This window comes from Papio anubis, chromosome 9, assembly GCF_008728515.1.
Source record: "Papio anubis isolate 15944 chromosome 9, Panubis1.0, whole genome shotgun sequence".
NCBI classification, from domain to species: domain Eukaryota; kingdom Metazoa; phylum Chordata; class Mammalia; order Primates; family Cercopithecidae; genus Papio; species Papio anubis.
Window position 1 is genome coordinate 110,847,037 of NC_044984.1, and position 5,920 is coordinate 110,852,956.

The window sequence follows — 5,920 nt, forward strand, 5'->3', positions numbered from 1 at the left end:
TACTATGTGCCAGGCACTGTGCTAGGCTCTGGGTATATAACAATAAGCAAAGTCAGATGCAGGCCCTGCTCCCATGACACTTTCAGTTTAGTGGGGCAAAGGGGGAAGAAATTAGCACTCTAAAACATCACATGATTAAAAGCTGAGATAAGCGTGCTGATGGAAAGAGTGTACAACAGATTGCACCTGTGCTGGGGACCAGGCATGCTTACCTGAGGAAGTGATGCTTGAGCTTCACAGAAAGGATATGCAATTTACCTGCAAGAGGAAGGGAGGTAGACTGGTGCCGTCAGAGGCAAGGGGCAGAGTCTAAAGAGAGAAAACTGGAGGAACTGGTGGGGTTAGGTGGGCCAGGTCGTGCAGGCACGGGTGTGCTGGTAAATGTTTAACAACCAGCTCCCTAGGAAAAAGCAAAAAGGCTGGGATTAATGTTTGCCAATTTCCGTAGTGTAAATACTCCCGTTGTGGCCGATTCCAAGTCACCAATGTGACGTCAAGCAGCTTGCAAAATTTCTGATACTTTGACAATCTGCTCTGACAAATGGATACATGTGCACTCCAGCAGACAGCACCGGCCACAGAGAAGAGTTGAGTCTTCCTGCTGAGAGCAGCGGGGCAGCTACTAGTGCAGTGAGTGTGGAGGGGATGAGGGAAGAGGAGGTCATGCATTTCCTCAACATCACCCTGGCTGCAGTTTAGAGAGCAGCTTGGAGGCAGTTAAGGCCAGGGGAGCACCTGGCTATGGTGCTCAGATGGGTCCAGGTGAGAGATCAGGGCTTAGATCAAGGTAGTGACGTGAAGATGAGAAAGGAGGATGGATTTGAGAGACGTGTAGGTGATAAAAAGCACCTGTAGGCCAGGCACGGTGACTCACACCTGCAATCCCAGCACTTTGGGAGGCTGAGGCAGCTGGATCACCTGAGGTCAGAAGTTTGAGACCAGCCTTACCAACATGGTGAAATCCCATCTCTACTTAAAAAAAAAAAAAAAAAATTAGCTGGGTGTGATGGTGCACACCTGTAACTCCAGCTACTCAGGAGGCCAAGGCAGCAGAATCCCTTGAACCTGGGAGGTGGAGGTTGCAGTGAGCTGAGATTGCGCCATTGCACTCCAACCAGGGTGCAGAGTGAGACTCTGTCTCAAAAAATAAAAATAAATAAATAAATACAAAGCACCTGTGTCATGTGGGATATTGGATATGGTTGAGAGTGATTTGTAGGAGGGGCTGATATCAAGAGTGATAGCTTTTCTGTTCAGGACGTAACTGCAGTTGACCGTCTATGACCACTGTCACCTCCCAGCAGTGCTCAGCAGCCTTTGAAAGGAGCAGCTGGCTCTAGGAAGAGCTGGGTGGTGCAGAACAAACTCACTGACTACACCCTGCATTAAACAGGCAGAAGGCACACAGGCACTCAGCAACCCACGTGGGGTCCTCATTTCTGGCTCCAGGGGAGTTGCTATGAAAACGTACAGCCTCCAATTTTAAATTCCCTGGTCTGACAGTCAGCAGCCAGAACAACTGAAGGGATATTTGCATCTCCAGCCCCTCCCTCTCAAATCCCTAACCAAATGCAGCCTTGCATGGTAGGAAAGTGGCAATTCCATGACAGGAGACCCAGCAATGCCTTTAGCCACCATGCAGCCTTCAAACCTCAATTTCTTCATCTGAAAAATGGGGATGATAATAATATTATTAATAATATTACCTGTGGGCCAGGGGTGGTGGCTCAGGCTTGTAATCCCAGCACTTTGGGAGGCCAAGGCGGGTGGATCACTTGAGGCCAGGAGTTCAAGACCAGCCTGGCCAACATGGCAAAACCCCATCTCGACCAAAAATAGAAAAATTAGCTGGGTGTGGTGGCACAGGCCTGTAATCCCAGTTATTTGGGATGCTGAGGCATGAGAATCTCTTGAACTCGGGAGGCAGAGGCAGCGTGAGCCAAGATCACACCACTGCACTCTAGCCTGGGTGACAGAGTGAGACTCTGTCTCTAATGATAATAATAATACCTGTGGCTATAGACGGAATGTTTGTGTCTCCCCAAAATTCATATGTTGAAGGCCTAGTGTGATCGTATTTGGAGATGAGGCCTCCTAGAGGTAACTAATCAGGTCATGAGGGCAGAGCCCCTGTGATGAGATTAGCATCCTTTTGAGAACAGGAAAAGAGGCTGGGCTCGGTGGCTCACACCTGTAATCCCAGCACTTTGGGAGGCCAAGGCTGGTGGATCACTTGAGGCCAGGAGTTCAAGACCAGCCCACCCAATGTGGTGAAACCCTGTCTCTACTGAAAATACAAAAATTAGCCAGGCGTTGTGAGCCTGGGAGGCAGAGGTCGCAGTGAGCCAAGAACGCACCACTGCACTCCAGCCTGGGTGACAGAGTGAGACCCTGTCTCAAAAAAAAAAAAAAAAAAAAAAAGAACAAAAAGAGAACTAGCCATTTCTCTCTCTCGCTCTGTCTCTCTTCAGTGTGAGGATACAACTGGGAACTAAAGCTGGAAGATGCCAGACATTCAGCAGGGAGTTCCCTCAGCAGCAGCTGGCTAACTGGGGAACTGAAAGTCACCAGGCGCTCGTTTCTGATAGCTCCATGAAAATCCGCTCTGGGTCAGAAATCAATCTTTGGAGTTCTGAACATGCAGCTTTTCTCGTGGGCCCTTTGGAGAACAATCAGCTACTCAGCCATCAGAGCCTTTCTTGCTGGACGGCAGACAGGAACTGACACCAAACCATCGTCTCTACAGCACACAGAAGATCGACACCAAGTCTCCATTCTCGGAAAACGTGTGTCCGCGCAACTCTCCCAGGGGAGGTGTGCGCTGCAGTGGAAGGCCCCAGGAGCGTGGGAGCCAGCTCATCGCATGAAGGAAACACAGAGTTGTACCTCCAGGAATCTAATTTGGAGCTGAGACCTATTCCTCTTTTGGCAGAGGACACTATATCTTTTTTTTTTTTTTTTTAGATGGAGTCTTGCTCTGTCGCCCAGGCTGGAGTGCAGTGGTAGCGATCTCATTTCTAGCTCCGCCTCCAGTTCCTGTCTCCTCCCTCAGCCTCCCGAGTAGCTGGGACTACAGGCACCCCCACCATGCCCGGCTACATTTTTTTTGTATTACCCAGTAAAGCCGGGGTTTTCTCATTATGGATGGTCTCCTGACCTCGTGTTCTGCCCACCTTGGCCTCCCAAAGTGCTGGAATTACAGGTGTGAGCCACCGCGCCCAGCCCAGGACACTAGATCTTTATCCCAGGCTTGTTCTGTGGGACACTTTGTGAGTTCCAGCATCGGCTGGTTCATGAGAGGCACCACTTCATGTGCGGTGTTCCCTTCTGCCTCTCCTCGCATGCTACCAAAAGCAGCTGGTTCAGTGGTCACTGCCATCTTCCCTTGTTCCTGAGCTTTGGAGATGACTGCGTTTCCTAACCTCTCCTGCAGATGCCAGGCAGAGCGGTGACGTGATGCACGGTGGATGGGGAGCCAGGATGCCCGCCTCTGCTACCAACACAGAGTGGGAATTTGCACACCTCACATCGTGTCAGTTTCCAAATGCTGCTGTAACCAATTTCCACAAAGTGGTGGCTTAGAAAAACAGACATGAATTAGCTCACAGTTCTGGAGACCAGAAGCCTGAAATCAACGTGAGGCTTCTAGGGGAAGATCCTCACTTGCCCCCTCCCAGTTTGGTAGTTCTGGGTGTTCCTTGGCTTGTGGACTCATCACTCCAGTCTCTGCATCTGTCTTCACATTGCTTTCTCTGCTTCTCTGCGTGTCCGTTCTCTGCATGTCTGATTTGTAAGGATGTGAGTGATTGCATTTAGGGCCTACTTGGATTATCCAGGGAGAGTCCCTCATCTCAAGATAATTAACTTAATCATGTCTGCAAAGACCCTTGATCCCGATTACATTCACAGGTTCTAGGGATTTGATTGGGATATCTTTGGGGTGAGGGGGGATATTTTTCAGCCTGCCACACCCACTTCCCTTCTTCTGGCCTCTTCCAGAAAATGATGGTCCCTCTGAGCCCCAAGTTCCCCTTCAGCTTCGAAATTCTGCAGGTGATCCTCAGACAGCAGGCTGTACCTCGCCTGAATTGCCAAGTTCACGACAATGTTATCTCAATAGAGTTTCTGATAATTTTTCAGAGCACTTTCCCATGTGTTATTTTGCTTCGTGCTCCTGATCACCTCTTGGGGCACACAGGGCAGTTAATATTAAACCCATTTAATTGATGCAACAACCGAGGCCCAAAAACTCCTAACTCACTTTCTCCTTGAGTGAGTCAGCTAACGGGAACCAGGAGCAGGCCAGGTGATTTCCCTGGGCACGCTTTTGTTTTTTCCTCTCATTGCATATAGCCTCTCCCCACCACGGGCTTTGTTCTGGAAGCTCAGGAAGGTGGGCGAGTCAAAGCTTGTCGTGTAGATCCAAGCCCACCCTGAGTCCCTGACTCATACCCCCTGGGGAGTGTTGCAGGAACTTCATTTGAACTCCCTGTGGTCCCAGGTGGCAGGGAAGCTCCCGGTCTCTGGCCGCACACTGTTGAAGACCTCTTCTTCCCCTGGGTAGCTTCCCAAGCAAGGGGGTTTTCCCAGACCTCAAGAACTGCAGGGCTATTAGGCATTCGCAGAGTTAGACAGATCTGCCTGGCCTCCGGGCCAAAAACAGATTTCAGTTGTTTCAGGACAGATCAAATTCAGGACTGGAAATAGGGCTGGGGAGGTCTTTTTTTCCAAGTCTCACCTGCCTGTGACTCGCAGATCTGGACGAAGAATTTCCTGTCCTAGCTAGGCCTCAGTTTCCCTGAAATAACTTTGATTAGGTGGGAGGGGCGAGGGTGGGTAGGATTTCCCCTACCCCCAGCCCTTTTTAATCTAATTCAGAAATGAGGATGAAGAGATAATTACAGCTAAGTGTTTGGAGTTTTGAGAAGAAAGATACAACAGCCACACAAGGTATTATTAACTTTATGACTTGTCAGGAAGAGGTGGGGGAACCAGTTAGGATTCGGCTAGATGAGAGGTGAGTGTACTGCATTACAATCTCTGGAGGGTGTGGTGGGCGTATGAGCTGGAAATGACCATTATTTATTTATTGCTTTTGTTAAGTGCCTATAGTGTGCTGGGTGCTATGCTGGATGTGTGTGTAACACAGACACATAAACCATTCAGGGTCAACCTTGCGTGGGTGGGAGGAAGTTAAAAGCACTCGCATCTTCTCCCTGAAAACAGAAGCATCTTCCTCCTTGGCCTACCGTGGTGCCAGCAATCCCCAGCATTAGCGATGGCTCCTTGGGGGCAACCTGCAGAAGCTTCTTATTACCTTGGAGGAGTAAGGCAATCACCGGCTCACTAATAGTACACAATGATTTCGCTCATTCCGTCCACTCTTGGCCATTGGTGCAGCAGGAAGGGCCTTGGGGTCCTCCAGTTTGGACAGTGGGGAGGACTTGGCCCTGGGCTGATGGATTGCTGCTTGGCAGGTTTATGGGAGCCAGGCGTCAGCCTGGTGTGACGTGGGGAGGCAAGAGTCAATGCCAATGCAGGCAGCCCCCTGCCACCAAGCAAAGCAGCTTACAGACTTTGGAGAGGAAACAAAACATCTACATGCAAATGTTGAACCAGATTTCAGAGCAAGAGAGCAACTTCAAGAGCCAAAGCAGTTCCAACTCCCAGGTGTCTAATACCTTTTCAGCTTGGGTGGATCATGGATCTCTGAAAAACTGAGGAGAGAGTCTTGGATTCTCTCTCTGTCTCTCTCTTTCCCCCTCGGCCTCCCCCTCTCTCTTGCACCTTCTTCTCCCTGCAAACAAAAACAGAGTCTTGCTCTGTCACCCAGGCTGGAGTGCAGTGGTGCCACCCTGGCTCACTGCAGCATTGAACTCCTAGCCTCAAGTGATTCTCCTGCCTCAGCCTCCCAAAGTGT